A 15,463-nucleotide genomic window follows, 5' to 3' on the forward strand; every position below is an offset into this window, starting at 1 on the left:
GTCTGAGTAGTCCCGCCAATGTTTTCCCTGCTTTGTCTCCCTCACCATAGCGCCTTGCCTGTGCAGATTTGTATAGGTATGCTGTTTCCCTCTCTGCTTCCACCTGATAATCCAATATTTTAGTCCGGATCTTTACCAGATTAGTAGGATCTGGTGAGCCGCCCTACATTCGCTCCAGCTCCCCAATCAACTTCTCCAATCTCCTCAATGTGGTTCGTATGTCTTTGAGTACCCCTTTCTTAAGCGCTATACAGTCACCACGTATCACAGCTTTGAATGCTTACCATACAGTGCCAGGTGAATCCACAGTGCCCTCATTAAGTGTGAAGTACTCCTCAATTTTCCCCCGTAATTCTTCTCAGAAGACCTGGCCTTGTAATGCCCCAGAAGGAAATCTCCAACTGATCGGAGCTACGTATGGGCCAGGCACTTTGAAGGTCAGCTGTACAGGAGCGTGGTCCGACAATGTACGTGGGAGATGGTCAACCTCCGCTACCCACATGTGCATATCCCTAGACAACAGCCAGAAGTCAAGCCTCAACCAAGCGCCATGATGGTGGGCCACACAGGTGGCCTCTCTCAGTGTGGGCTGTAACAGTCTCCAAGAGTCTGCTAAGTGCATGTCAGCTATAATGTCGTTCAGTAGCATCATCGCCCTCGGTTGGTGCTCACGTGATGTGCCCTGCCTGTCGGCCACGTCCGAGAGGACTGTATTAAAGTCGTCCCCCCATATAATCGACGTGTAACTAGAGGTTTGCATCATGTGCCCGATACGCCGAAAGAAATCCGGGTCATCAGTGTTAGGACCATAGGTGTTTATGATCATCGTGGGTGTGTTGTATAGTGTACCCTGCAGCAAAATGTATCGTCCTTCCCTGTCTATCACTGAGCTATGAGTACGCCATTGTAGACCCCTGCGTACCAGTATTGCTACACCATGTGAGTAGTTAGAATAGCCTCCGGCCACTATCTCCCCCCATCTCTTGTGGCCAAGCATACCCACAGTGCTATCCGGCAGGTGTGTTTCTTGCAGCAGACATATGTCTATACCGTGTCTAATGAGATATGAATGGACCAGCCTCACCTTCCGTCGGTCATTCAGACCTCTCACATTCCAAGTAATGCATTTTAAATATGACATCTTTGCATTAATAACCCTGTACACCTACACTCTACCACAATCTCTAGGCCCTCCAGGTCACCTCCGCAAGGCATCCACTGTCCAACGCACTCTGCACCAGCAACCCAGTCGTGCCCATAGGCGGACCCGACATCTGTTAACAACCACCATCGTCCTCTGAGTGTGTCTTTATCATTTGGCAGATACCCAAGAACTGGCTTAACCTTTTCCCTCTTCCCCACCCACACCAACCCCCCAATCAGGTTGTGATTACCCCCCCATTACCCAAACATATATACAGTAGCCCCATAAAAGGAGCCCAAAGGGAATCATCCCATGGGGAACGCAGGTCCACCGTCTTAACTCCCCTGCACTTATGGCAGGGTGGCCGAGTTTATCGTTTACTGCCCCAAGACTAGTGCCATGAGGATTATTTGTCCATAGCCACACATGCACTGGTAGAGCCTTAGAGAAACAAAATAGCTACATAACATCTAGCTATTACCTACAACATTCAGTGAGCGTATCTTACAGTTCAATCATCACAACACTATATCGCAAAATTATGGACTTATCTGCCCGTGCGGTGTACCCCTCCAGTTTGTTCAGTCGTTGTCACTCAGATTGCCCACTTCATTTGGGTCCCCAGGCTTTGGCTTGTGTTTCTGTTCTTCGCGTCTGTGAAGAAGGCCGGTTTACCTGGGCCCTGTACCCCCAACTTGGCAGGGTATATTAGCGAGTATTTAGTCCCAATCTGTTGAAAAATCTTTTTGGCCGGCAGGAATTCCTTTCTGGCCGCTTGAACTTGCAATGTGAAGTCCGGGTACAAGGCAATGGAGTTACCATCGTACTGCACATCTCCTTTCTCCCATGCTGCTCTGAGGACCGCATCTTTGTAGTTAAGGATTCTTGCCAGGATAGGTCTCGGCGGAGCACCTGGCCGCGGCCGGGGACCCAGTGTTCTGTGAGCCCGCGCTATTAGGAACATGGGGGACAAGGAAGGGCCATCATGGTCTCCACATAGCGTTCCATGTTCTGAATATCAGTGGTTTCTGCTACGCCTGTGATCCGTACGTTGTTCCTCCTCAATCTCGCTTCTAAATCTTCATTCTTCAGTCGGATTACTTGCAGCACTGCATCCATTTCACGTATCTGGTTGGCTTGTTACGTCTGCCCTTCTTCCGTCTCCGTGATCCTAGTTTCCAACACACCCATTTTCCCTTCCTGCTTGTCCATTCTCTGTGTTATCCGGTCCATACGGTCTGCAAGGGAGTCCATTTTTGAATCCAGATCCTGAAGGCTGGCTTTGAGGTCCTTAAACATAGATCAGACGTCCTCAGCAGGGGCTATCAAAGAAGCACCCTCCTCCATCTGACTTTGGTGGCTGGTCTCACCCTCCGTCGCCTTGGTGGCCTTTTTGTCGAAATTCAGCCTGGGTTGCTTTGTGTCAGGCTTCCCCATCTCGGCCATCGTCTGTCCCTTTCCAGTAAGAACTGCCACGAGCTATCCACTTAGCCACTCGGGATACTGCTGCAAGGCGTATGACCCAGCCACCAGACACCGACTCTAGAGAAGCCAAACACAGCCCCGAAGGCCACCACACGCTGGTATCTCCTCAGGATATCAGTAGGGCATAAGCGCACATCAACGTCGCTGCTTCTTAGCATAAAACAACCGCTGTCTGCCGGCCACGCCAAGGCGCCCCAGGCCGTGTGCAGCGCAGACTATGCCAAGCGGGGACCGGCTCTACCACACCACTGGACCTCTTGAAACGTCGCGCTGTAATACCTGGCCCCCAGAATCACAGAGTCCGCACCATCACCAAGCCTCTTCCCGATCCAGTTCAGCAGGAGAGCAGCCACCAGAAACCAACAGCAAGCCTCCACTCCGCCACAGCCCCTGAAGCGGCTCCTAGTGCGTTTTGCGCCGGCCTGCGTGCTGACCCTACTGCACAACAAACGACCGAGAAGTAATTGTTCCAATACTGTGTGCCACCTCCTTGGTTCCCACCAGTCCTTCATCGCGATGTCCCCAGCTCACTCCGCCAATACCACGGCCTCCGGGCACCGCGCACTGCCGACCTCACCTCGTGTGCTCCAATGGCAATAAGCCTCAGTCATATGCGGCCCAGCTAAGTGGGTAAGGCCTGGCGGGGATCCTTTTTGGGCTCTGTGTGCAGCCGCCACTTTTAGATGCCAAAAATGGGGGGTGGGAGGTAGACTCCTCTTGCCCACCCTTGCTATACGTTGGCTGCCTCCAATGGTCCCTGCTCACCTCTGCAGCACTCCCCGTCTCGGCCACTTTTCTTCACACTGCTACCGCAGGGGACTCGTTATATTCCACTCCTCCAGGCTTCCGGACTGTCTGCATCACCTCCGCCCGTTCGCTTCAGTTAGGTGGCGGCCGGCATCTGCTGACCGTCCGTCCGTAGGCCCTCTGGAGCAGCTGGTATGTGTCCGCGTCACCCAACCGCCACACGGGGACGCGGAGGCACTCGAGGTCCCGGCTTCTATGTGTGCAGGCGTGCGCAGGCTTCCTTTGTGTCGCCGTCAATGCTGGCCTCAATCGCCTCCGCAGCCCTACTCCGGGGATGGCGCCGTACCTCCCAGGGAAGGGGACAACAGTTGACAACCACCTAGGGCAGCGATGACGGATCAATGCAGGATTTGTTAAACTCGGCCGGCGGAGCCGCTTTACTGCGCGGACATTTCACTGCACGGCGAAGCCACGCCCCCAGGACTCCTCGACTTTAGTTGCAATATTTGGAAATGGTCAACATCCTGAAACAATTCTTAAAAGCTGAAAGAACAGGAAATTGGCATCTACATCTTGCAATGGTAAAGGAGATGCTACCTTTTTTTGCAGCATGTGGCCATAATTTATATGCCAGTTCTGCACGACTGTATTATGAGAGAATGGTTGAGCTTGAATTTGAAGCTCCTGATGTATACAAGGCATTTACAAATGGTCTGCATGTTGTCCGAAGAAGTGATAGGTTTTGTGGTTTCCACTGATTTGGTAATTGAACAAGTTCTAATGAAGAATATAAAAGGATTCGGCGGAATGACCCATGGAAAAGGTATGATAGAACAGCAGCAGCTTGTGTGGGTTATGTCACGCCCTATTTGCGCCCATTTGAATGAATGCATGCAGGACTTTGCTTCAGTGAAGCATGCAGCAAGTGAGCAACATCTTACTATGACCAGTTCAAGAATTGAACGTGATAAAGGAGATACACAGAAAGTACTGGTATATGTAGAACAGCTCAATGTTTTTGAGCGAGACAGCAACCTGCGTAACATTGTCACAGGTGTTAGTTATGGCAGTGATGTTAATCCTGAACTTGCAGAAGAAATTGGAAATAGAATTCTTAATGAGATGATGAACAAAAGAGTCTCTGAGTTCTCTTTCAGAAAAAGCAACCAGGTGAAGGTAATGAAATCAGTTCAATCTGTTAAATTGAAAGAAGAAACCTTTGTTATGGATCCTGAACTATTGTTTCAGCGCTTGTTGCTTTGTGCTCAAACTAGTGGCGTGGATTTGCAGGAGGTGTTTCGTTATGAGCTTTGCTCATACCCAGCTAGTTTATTCAATAAGCATGGACTTATGAGGGAATCTGGGAAGTCGCAGCTTGCCAATTATATTAAAGAGCAAGTACCAGCCGTTGCTAACATGCCCGAAAATATGCAGTTCGTCATTGATGGTGGGTGGTTACTACATCGCCTTCCTTGGAGTCCGAATCAGACATTCCATGAGCTGCTTTGTGCCTATGAGAGATATGTGCTAACAAAGTATGGCCAGGCAATAATAGTATTCGACGGATATGGAGATACGTTTTCTACAAAATCAGAAGCCCATCTAAAAAGAAACAGAGGTATTGTAGGACCTAAAGTAAATTTCATAACTTCTACCTCCATCGCCATCCAGAAACAATTATTTCTGAGTAATAATGAAAATAAACAAGCCTTCATTGATCAATTATCGCAAAAGTTACAAGAAGCTGGGTGTAAAACAAAGCAAGCTCATAGTGATGCAGACTTCAAGGTCGTTTTGGAAGCTCTTGAGTCAGCCAAAACTCATCCTACAGCCATTGTTGGCGAGGACACCGATCTTCTCATACTACTCCTTCATCATTTTCAAGAAAACCAATTTGATATTTTCCTTTGCCCAGAACCTAAGAAATCTTCCAAAAACATAACTGTGTATAATATTAGGAAATTAGCAAAAGCTTTAGGTAATGACGTCTGCTCTCACATCTTATTTGCTCACGCCGTATTAGGATGTGATACCACCTCCAAACCATTTGGATTAGGAAAACGTGACTCCATAAAGTTGCTAAGACAATCCGGCAGCTTCAAAGAAAGTGCTGCCGTATTCCAAACTTCACAAAAATCAACAGAAGAAATTGAAAATGCTGGTCTTAATGCTATTATAGAGTTGTATGGAGGAATAACAGGAGACAGCACACTACATGATATGAGACTTCGAACTTTCACTTCAAAGGCAACAAAATCAACAATACATGTGAAACCGGAAGTCTTGCCTCCTACAGAGGATCCCTGCAAATTTTATTCACTCAGAGTATATCAGCAGGTGCAGCAGTGGATGGGTATTCATATGGATCCATTACAGTGGGGATTTGAAGTGACAGATGGAAGATTGGCTCCCATTAGAATGAGTCAAGCACCAGCACCAGATCATTTATTAAAATTTGTGAAATGTGGCTGTAGCAAGAGTCAATGTGCGACTCTGCAATGTATATGCAAAAGACAGGGAATAGTGTGCACAGATGCGTGCATGGATTGTCGAGGAATAAGCTGTTGCAATTCCATGGAAGTGGACATGGACGATGATTGAAATCATACTATTCTTTATACTGAGGAGTGCTGTTTGAATTTATCTCTTTAACAATTTTCATTTGTCAGTGTCATAGTGCTATATTATCTAGTTGAAATGTGTTTATCCTTTTCAAATGATGTTAAAAAAATGTAAATAAAAAATAATGTCAAAACTACGTTTGGCATATTAACATATAATTATCGTTGTTTATTGTATTAATCCCAATTTGATATTATGGTCATCAGAAACAATTTGTGGTGGCATTTTTGACTTTCCCGTCCCTAAAAACATATAAAATGATACCACACATGGGCATATAAACAGTTATACCCTATATCTCAAATAATGGGCAGCCATTTTGAAAAATCCGCCATATTGGATTGACGCGGCATGATAGATTGGTAGACTTTTCACCATCGTTTTCTACGGAAAAATTTCAATAACAATCCACTCACAGAAATTGTATTGCAATTAGTTCTAGGTTAGCCCATTTTTTTAACTAATTTGACTAGACTAGGGGGCAGCGTACACCTTCCTTGTCTCGTCTGGGCAAGAAGCAAGAGACGGAGACCTTTTGTTCCCCTGCTCCCCGCCCATCCCCGAACAGCCACTAATGCCGAGCCTTCTCTGCAGGTCTTGGATATTTCTTACATCCAGGGTCTCATGTTCAAAATAAAAAAAGTAGGGGATCGGAATCTATACAATTAAAGTAGGGGCACGCCGTGCCCTGCCGATCCCACCCACTTCGACCACTCGCACGCATGCACCGAAGCCTTAATGCACACATTTAAATTTACACACCTGCCTCCTTTTAACTTGCTGGGGACGGCCGCCGGCGCAGTCTGCAGAGTTCACTCGAGACGAGACGAGAGGAGGGGCTGGGGCCGGGAGGAACAGCTGACTGCAGGGCAGGCTGCTACAAGTCGAAGGCCGTGGAGCCACGCAGAGGCCTTGTCGTCTCAATCAAGGTGGTCAGTGGTCACTCGCAGTCGGTGGTCCGTAGTCGCAGGCTCGCAACTGAGGAAGTTGAAAAGGAGGAAGTAGGGGGGGAGCCCAAAGATAAAGGGCAAAGGTATGAGGCGGAGCAGTACTGTACCAGACGCGCCCACCACTGAGGAAATAATCTGACCCACGATTGGGTCAGAGGAACTCCAGGGCAGGTCAGCACACTCTTGGGGGCAGGTCGGGAAGTCGCTGCTGGTCTTGCAGGATCCTAATTGGAAGCAGCTTCCCGCCTGCAAAGATATATGGCCCTGCAGGTGTTACTTGTGGGCAGGGGCCGCAGGGCACAGACACCTAAAGTTCAGAAAGGGGTGTGGCAAGGAAGGCAACCATCGGCTGCAGCGCGGGCGCCACACAAAACTTTGAATCCGCCGCACACTCAGTGGATTCTAGCCCAAATTTCGGCAGCCCGCCCAACACAATTTATTCTTGCACAATCGGGCAAAATATCACCCAATTGTGTGAGAAATAGCCCAATCTGGCAACCCTGGAGGTGGGGAGGGTGGCAGAGGCTGCTGTCTACTATGGTTGGAGGCATGTTCTTCACCCACATCTCCTGCAGCCCTTCATTGGGTGAGAGCAAAATATGCATCTCTGGCCGCCCTCGCAGGGCAGCACTTCAAGCAAGTGATGCACCTGTTCAAGGCAGGACAAATGACAGTGGTGATGCAGCCCCGCCACCTAAATCACAAATCCCCCCTCTCCTACACAAGCAATCATTGGAATCCGACAACTTCAAAACCGTCCGTCTAGTCTCCGTGCCTAGGCAAGGTGATTGAAGCTGTGTAGCCTATCTGTGGTCCCACATCCATGAAAACAAAACACCCCCTTTGAAACCCTTCACTCCAGCTTCTGTCAGGGCAATAGAACAGAAAAAATTCTGCAGATTGTGGATGACCTTTCTGCTGTATTTGACACTGTCAACCACCAGGCTCTGTTAGACACTCTGAAGCAGCGAAAGGGATTTGAAGGTGTAGCCTGAAACTGGTTCAACTCCTACCTAACAAACTGCTCCCAAATAGTAAAATTGGGGAACGCAGTCTCAAAGCCAGTTAGGCTGCTGCAAACAATCCCCCAAAGACCGATCCTTTAATCATCCCCTTTCAATCTTTATCTTGAACCCCTCTAAACAATCCGAAGGAACTCAAGAGTCCTCTTCTTCCTGTATGCCGACGACACCCAAATCTATCGGAAGGTATCACCCCTGGATGACTTAATCCTCCTAACCAACACTCAGAGAAGAATTTAGTCATGGATGGTAAATCACCAACTAAAACTGAACCCATCAAAAACAGAATTTCTGCTTATGTTTCCAAAAGCTAACTCTTCAGTTCAAGAATGGATGCAATTTCTCCCCGACCTACCTAGAGGGCTGCCCCTTCATCATTTAGAATGGCAAGTCACTTGGTTTCACTCTTGACAGACAACTCAACCTTCAGAGTCATATCACAACCAGGGCTAAGAGCACCTAGTTCCAGCTAAAGCTGCCATGAGGTCTCAGACACCTATTCCCACAACAGGATCTAAAAGCAGTTGTCCAGGAGCTTGCTCTTTTTAAACTCAACCACAGAATTGTACTCTTCTTAGACATCCCCAAATTCCACCTAGGACTGCACGGCACTGTCCTACATACTGCAGCCTGCTTTGTGACTGGATGCAAGAAATCTGACTCATTGACTCCTATGCAAACTTCCATTCAGTGATTACCCACAGAGGCTACAGCCAAATTTAAAACTGCCTGCACCACTCACAAAGCACTTCACTCCTCTTCAACCTTGTACTTGAAAAATGGAACATTTCAGGCACCAATCAGGTTATAAGAAATGCTCAAACCCTTTTCCTTGAACCCCCCATCTTCAATACGGTGCGATACTTGAAACAATCCTCCTCCAGAAGCTCCACAAGAATTTGTAACTCCTATACCTCCAATTCTTCGCCTGACCTCAACATGACATCTTTAAAAACCTCAAAGCTCTCCTCTTCAAAAAACATTTGAATTCAACTCCTTTTGACTATTCCCACTTGAGGTGGTGGCATCTCAAAGTCACCCTGCACAAACTATATGATGATCTTCACTTTGCACAGTTTGTCCCTCTTACTTAAAATCGCCTGATTTCCATTCTACCTAGTCTGTATCTATGTTTTATCCACTCCTGGTGCATCTGGGCCTAGTCCACGCTATATAAAATCACAAAATCAATAAACATCAAGGTCCCCCCAGGGCAAGGGCCAGGACACATTGTTTTTCTTTTCAAAGTGTCTCTTCAGACATGTCCTTAACCAAAAGTGGGCTGTTCCATGAAAATGAAAGGTTCTATTAGCCTACATTAAGAGCCTGGATCTGTCAGGTCATCAGATTGCATATCCTATGAGAAGCACAAGCCCTCACCTACCAACGTTGGCATTCTTCATCATCGGGCTGTGCTCCTCATTGGGCTGGCGCTACAATGCCCAATGGGCCCCATGTGGAGGTGTTTTCCCAGAGATCTTTTTGGTATTGCCTTACAGTCTGAAGTATACAGACCCCCCTAACCTTTTACATATGTGGATGGAAATAAGGTTAAAACAGTATGTAAATTGGTCCACAATTTAAAAGTAACTAAAGTTCCCTCCAACACCTATTTAATATTGCGGCCTCTGTTAAAGGATAAAATAACAATAGATCACAGAAAAATTATGATTCCTAGATCTGTTCAACATGTTTCAATCCTAGTTTGTCCAGAATGGTTCAATGGCATTTCATCAGGACCAAATGATAAACCCAATATACTCTGATTGGTAGGCAATGCTGTGTATTATGTGGTCCTACCTAAGTCACAATATTATGGGTTGTGAAAAAGGTGTTATATTTATAACTTACACCTTTACTCTGGATGTAATACTTCTCAAATGCTTAGATGACACTAATCCAAACGTAAAAGGGCCCCTCGGGAGTCGAGGGATCATAGACTGCCATCTGTCCGGGATGAAGGTAGATGGATAGGCTACTGGAAACGGCTACCAGAAGGTAAAAGGACCAGTCGGCAGTATAGGATCATGTATACTCATACTGGATGATGAATCCTGAGTGGAGTCAAGCATTAGGAAGCATCCAAGAGTATTACTGTTCACTGGTTGTACGGTCTGCTAGTTATAAGATCCCTAGTTTGGCTTGGTTCTAACCCTTATGTTGGCGTTTATGTTCTCCCTTTGTTAAAATCTAATACCTATATTAAAATTGTATGAGGCAGAGGTAAAATTTATTTTACTGGAGTCTCCCTAACACAAGATGAAAATCAGCAGAATTTAGCAACAGATCCTGCCCTCTTTTCTGTATACATTTGTTGTGGCTTGAATATTCACCCTATGGGGCCATACATCTTCCTCAGGAGTACAGGTATTTCCCATAAACTATTGTGAAACATTCCCTGGTTCATATTGAGTGTTCCCCAGAGTCAGAAAGGGTTTTTCTAGTGGGGCAAATGTTCCCAGGCCCCACTTTTTGAAGAGGTCGCTCAACATGCTATTGGCGCAACTGTCAGCACATGCAGCATGTTTCACAGGGTGGGTCATTGTAATCATAGACTGTGCTTTAAAACCGACCCGCCCAGTCTACCAAACCACACTCACAGCTGACTGGGTGTGGGGGGGGGGGGGGGGGTGGTGAGTAGACATAGATCTTGAGACCAAGAGCCACTCGCCTAAAACCCAAGCATCCACTGCCTCACTACAAGTCCTAACTCCCTTAATTCGCTGGGGTCCACCAGTGTTGCATCCTGTCTAGAAAGGCAGCACCATGGAGGCTGAAGAGAGTAACTCTTAGCTTAGCCCTTCTGTAAGTGTCGTCGACTGAGACTTTATTTATAGCTGAGGTACAAACTTTTAAATAAAAAAAGTTAATTTTGTTTTGTTTCTCTATAGCACATGAGACTATGTAACTGCAGTAGATGGCCTTTATTAGAATTAGTGAACCACACCCCTTCTGCCCTGACGATTCTATTGATGACTCAAGAGGCAAGTCTCCTATATAAACCTTTGCTGTTATGGATGAAGCAACATTTTAATTTATTAAACCATATGCAAGAGAGATTTTTGTACAGTGCACATCATGTACTGAATTATTTCGAGGTGTTCTCAAATGAGACAATTTTGGACAGGAGACAGAGTGAAGACTGGTTAAGCTAAGAAGATAGGACTGAAACAAGATTTTTTGGTTAGACATTGTGCAATTCAGTTCTTGGATTAATATCATTGCCATTGCCATTGTTAATCTTTATTTCGGCACCAAGGGCCATAAAAGCAACATAAATTATCACAATTTACAGTTTAAAATATACACATTAAGTCACAAATTATAAAATAATACATAGGATTCGGGCACCACAGAACTCAGTATAAAACTACAAGAAATTCCTGCGCTTTAGCCACATTGCATTTAGAAACCGGGAAACTGCAAAAACTATTGGGGGTTGGGTATCATATTTCAGGACTCTCATTGCATGCTCGCACTCTCTAAAGCCAAGATTGGTACAGATGGGCTTAACCCAACGTTTTCTTTGGAGGTAGTAGGTAGGGCAAAAGAAAAAAACGTGTTTTTCGTCCTCCAGACTATGGCCACAGGCCGGGCATGCTGTACTATTGCTTGGATCCCACCTAGAGGTGAACGATCTGAGTGGCAAGCAACCCAGTCTCAATTGGTAATAAAGCTTCCTAGCTGCAGGGGGACTGACCAGATCTAAGAATTCCTCCTTCCTATAATTATCTTTAATTTGTAGGAACTCAGTCGTCAGCCTCCCGGGCTCAGAATGTTCGTATAAACACATAAGATGGTAGTTTTTAGCCTGTGCAGTCAGTTTTTCTTTAGGTAAGGCCGGACACGAGACCTCCGGAGAGGTCCATAGTTCTGGTAGGCCAATCTTAATACATGCGTCCTTGACAAAGCTTAACCAAGGGATGTTCTTATGCCTTAGTTGGGACCATACCCCCTTGAATTCCTCCCGATAAGAAACTAGCTCTGCGTTAGCCCAAAGTCTCTTCCAATATATCAATGGGCGCAGCGTAACCACTTGCTCCATGGGTATTAGGCCAAAATCCAGCCTGATAGGGATCAGCGGGGAGCTGGGAGGTAAACCCAACATGCTCCTCATAAAAGTATTTTCGGTCCTAGTCAGGCTGTGGATTTTTGAGTGACCCCACAATTCAGCCCCATAGATAGACGCTGCTCTCACTTGGGTCCTATAGATTTCAATCGCTGGTCCCACTGGTTTGGAGACCGAGCCTCTAAATACTTGTGAAATTCCCCCAGTGGTTTGGGCAAGTTTCAACACGGAATTAGCAATTTGTCCCCCCCATCCAAAATTTTCTTGTAAGGTAATCCCCAAATAACTGAACGTTGTCACCCGCTCAAGGTGGACACCGTTCAGAACTGGGTTAGGCCGTGTGTACTTAGGGGGATTGAGAATCATAAATTTAGTTTTAGCTAAATTGATCTCAAGACCTCTTTCAGCGCAGAAATCCACAAAGCCGTCCAGGATGCGCTGGATGCCAGTTGACGTTCGAGACAACAACAAAGTATCGTCAGCGAACATCAATGCTGGCACCAAGCCCGTGGCAAGTCTTGGCGCATCTATATCCCTAATGCCTTCCAGATGTTTAATGAGCCCATTGATGTATAGACAGAATAGCGTGGGTGCCAACACGCATCCTTGTCGGACTCCTCGATTTACAGGGAAGCGGGAGGACAGGTCACCATGTTTTCCGCATCTGACCTGGGCAAAATTATTCCTGTGGAGTCTGCTCACAATGTCCAGAAGATACGGAGGGACATTAAGATCCCGGAGCACCTTCCACAGATTTTCCCGTGGTACCAGGTCAAATGCCGACCTCAGATCAACAAAGATAAGATAGAGGCTGTCACCCTCTAGCTTTGCGGTCTTCCAATGAATGATCTGAAGTCGAAAGATCTGGTCAACAGTGGAGATTCCCTCTCTAAAACCCAATTGCAAAAGGCTTCGAATATTGTTGTCTGATTCCCAGGACTGTAATCTGTCCAAAATTATTCGGCCAAACAGCTTTTGTGTGGTGTCAATTAAGCTGATGGGCCTATAATTTGCAGGTTGTAAAGGACAGCCTTTCTTAAATATTGGAACTATTTCTGCTCCAAGCCAAGACTCTGGGGGTTCAGCACCCAACAAAATAGAGTTAAATAATGCGCAAAGATACGGGACCCAAATCTTTGGTTCCGAGCGTTAGAGGTCTCCAGGGATTTTGTCCAATTCCGGCGCTTTGTTGGATATCAGCAAACCTATAGCCATTTCCACCTCCTTTGGCGTTATCTCCATGATGGCTTCAGCTTGACAAGCAAGTCTGGAAAAAGGAGTGGATATGGATAATACATTGTCATTTGGGCTGGAATAAAGACCCCCATAGTGGGCTTCCCAAACCACTGCAGCTATATTTGGGAATGAGATAGAGGCAGGTTCTTTCCTGCCCGTATTAACAATGGACCAGAAGCCCTTGAAGTCTTTTGCCTGCAAGGTTAGCCTTAACTCCTCCCATGTGTCAGCCTCCCAAGCCTTTCTAGCCCTTTGTAAAGTTTGTTTGTAGCTTGCCCTCAGAGTTTTTATCCTACTTTTATCCGAGGTCTTAATGGCAGTGAGCAAATCAGTCTTCGATTTCCGACACTCTACGGAATACCATAATTGCCTTTTGGGCGGGTGGGGCTTAGCATTCCCTGGCGGACAGAACACTTTCGACAGTTTTCCTACTAACTGTAGGTGTATGCCTGTAGGTTCGATCGCCTGTTCTATGGAAGTTCGATTTAAGCCAACCTAAGACATTTCAATAAGATGAGGTATGGCGAGGCAATAAATCTCTGAAATTGTGTTTTGGCTTGCAGCAATACGGGGCCATCTGACCCTTCGTCCATTATTGCGCAGAATTAAAGGTTGCGCGCATGTGGGTACTGTGGTGTCGTTACTACTGCTGCCAATGCCCCAACTTCCTGGTTTGAATGTTACGGCCAAAGCATTGTGATCACTGTCATCACGTTCAATCACGTTAAAATCGAGGACCTTGTCCCATGATCGGGTTTGAGTAAAAATATAATCGAGAATAGAAGTATGTCCGGTTCTATTGTAAGTGGCTCGTCCGGGTCTGTCAGAATCGAATCTCCCATTGCATGCCCTCAAAGATAAAGAGAGAGCAAAAGCCGAGATTTGAAGAGCCAAGGGGGTCCAGGCTTTGACCTTGGGGATCATGGGATCGGGAATATTCCAGTTTTCGTTTTCAGCAGTTGGGTCATCTAGAACCGACACACTAAGTGGTTCATATTGACAATTGAGGTCGCCTCCCACTATTACAGAGTATCCGGGATCCAAGGACAGAATAAATGTGTTTAGCTGTTCGATGACCGTGGATTCCCTGCCACCCTGTGAAGGTCTGGAGTAGACATTCAAGAGAGCCAAATAGTTGTTATTGGGCAGCTCAAGCAGAACACATTGGATGTCATCTGAGGAGGTGTTAAGTTGTCTTGCTGTGGCGCCCAGGTGGAGACCCACCCAAGTAGTGAGGCCCCCCGAAGGTCTACCCTTACCACTAGTTACTGCTAGTGTATTAAAAGTTGCAAAGCCTACCCTTTGGAAATTTTCAAGGGCCCACGTCTCTTGCATTAGGCAGATGTCAAAATTGTCTATGAAGGTGCCCCAGTCTTCACACCACAATTTGTTCTTCAGACCTGCCACATTCCAAGAAAGCAAGCAAAAACTCAACTTTGATTTGGTTGTAACTGGAGTCTGGTCAACAACAGAACTAGAGTTTGGTGGTAAGGTAGTTATCCTATTTAGTGATTCCTGCGCAGACCCTTTTGGTGGTTCATCCATTTCTATCCGCCCCCCCAGAACTATGGGAGGGTTCAAGACACTACAATTTGGGCGTCAGTCCACTTGATCAAGGATACTGTATCTGTTGGTGAGCTGGAAAGCTTCAAGCGGAGGTAGGTTGAGTCGGTCAAGCATGTGAGTTCCATTAATAGGGCAGGGGGGGGGTGGACCAACCCTACCAGTTCTCACACTATCTACCCTCCCCCTGTAGCGAGCATCAGTACCGGGGTTCTGGGGTCCCGGGTAAAAATAAGTAACTGGGAGGGCTTTAATTGCTGTGTAGGGGATAGGGTGGAAACCCGACTGGAATGTGCAAATATACCTAGCAGTTTTGGGATTCCTAAAATTAATTACTACACAGTCGCCAGGGATATCCTTGGGTCTGCGACCAACCCAATTGATCCTCCTTACGAATAATATCTCGCTTGTGCACTGGTTCGGCAGAGGTTTGTTACAATTTAACCAGTGCATACATTTGTTCTTTAGGTCGAGGAAAGACTCCCTTGATCCATGGCTCAGGGAGGGGACCCCGGCAAGGACCACCGCATACGGGGCAGATTCAGGGGGGAGATTCAAGAAAGGTAAATTCGAATCAGGAGATGGCCCCGCCAAGTTACGTAAGGGATATTCCGGGCCACTTAAC

This window comes from Triturus cristatus, chromosome 7 (assembly GCF_964204655.1).
Source record: "Triturus cristatus chromosome 7, aTriCri1.1, whole genome shotgun sequence".
Taxonomy (NCBI): domain Eukaryota; kingdom Metazoa; phylum Chordata; class Amphibia; order Caudata; family Salamandridae; genus Triturus; species Triturus cristatus.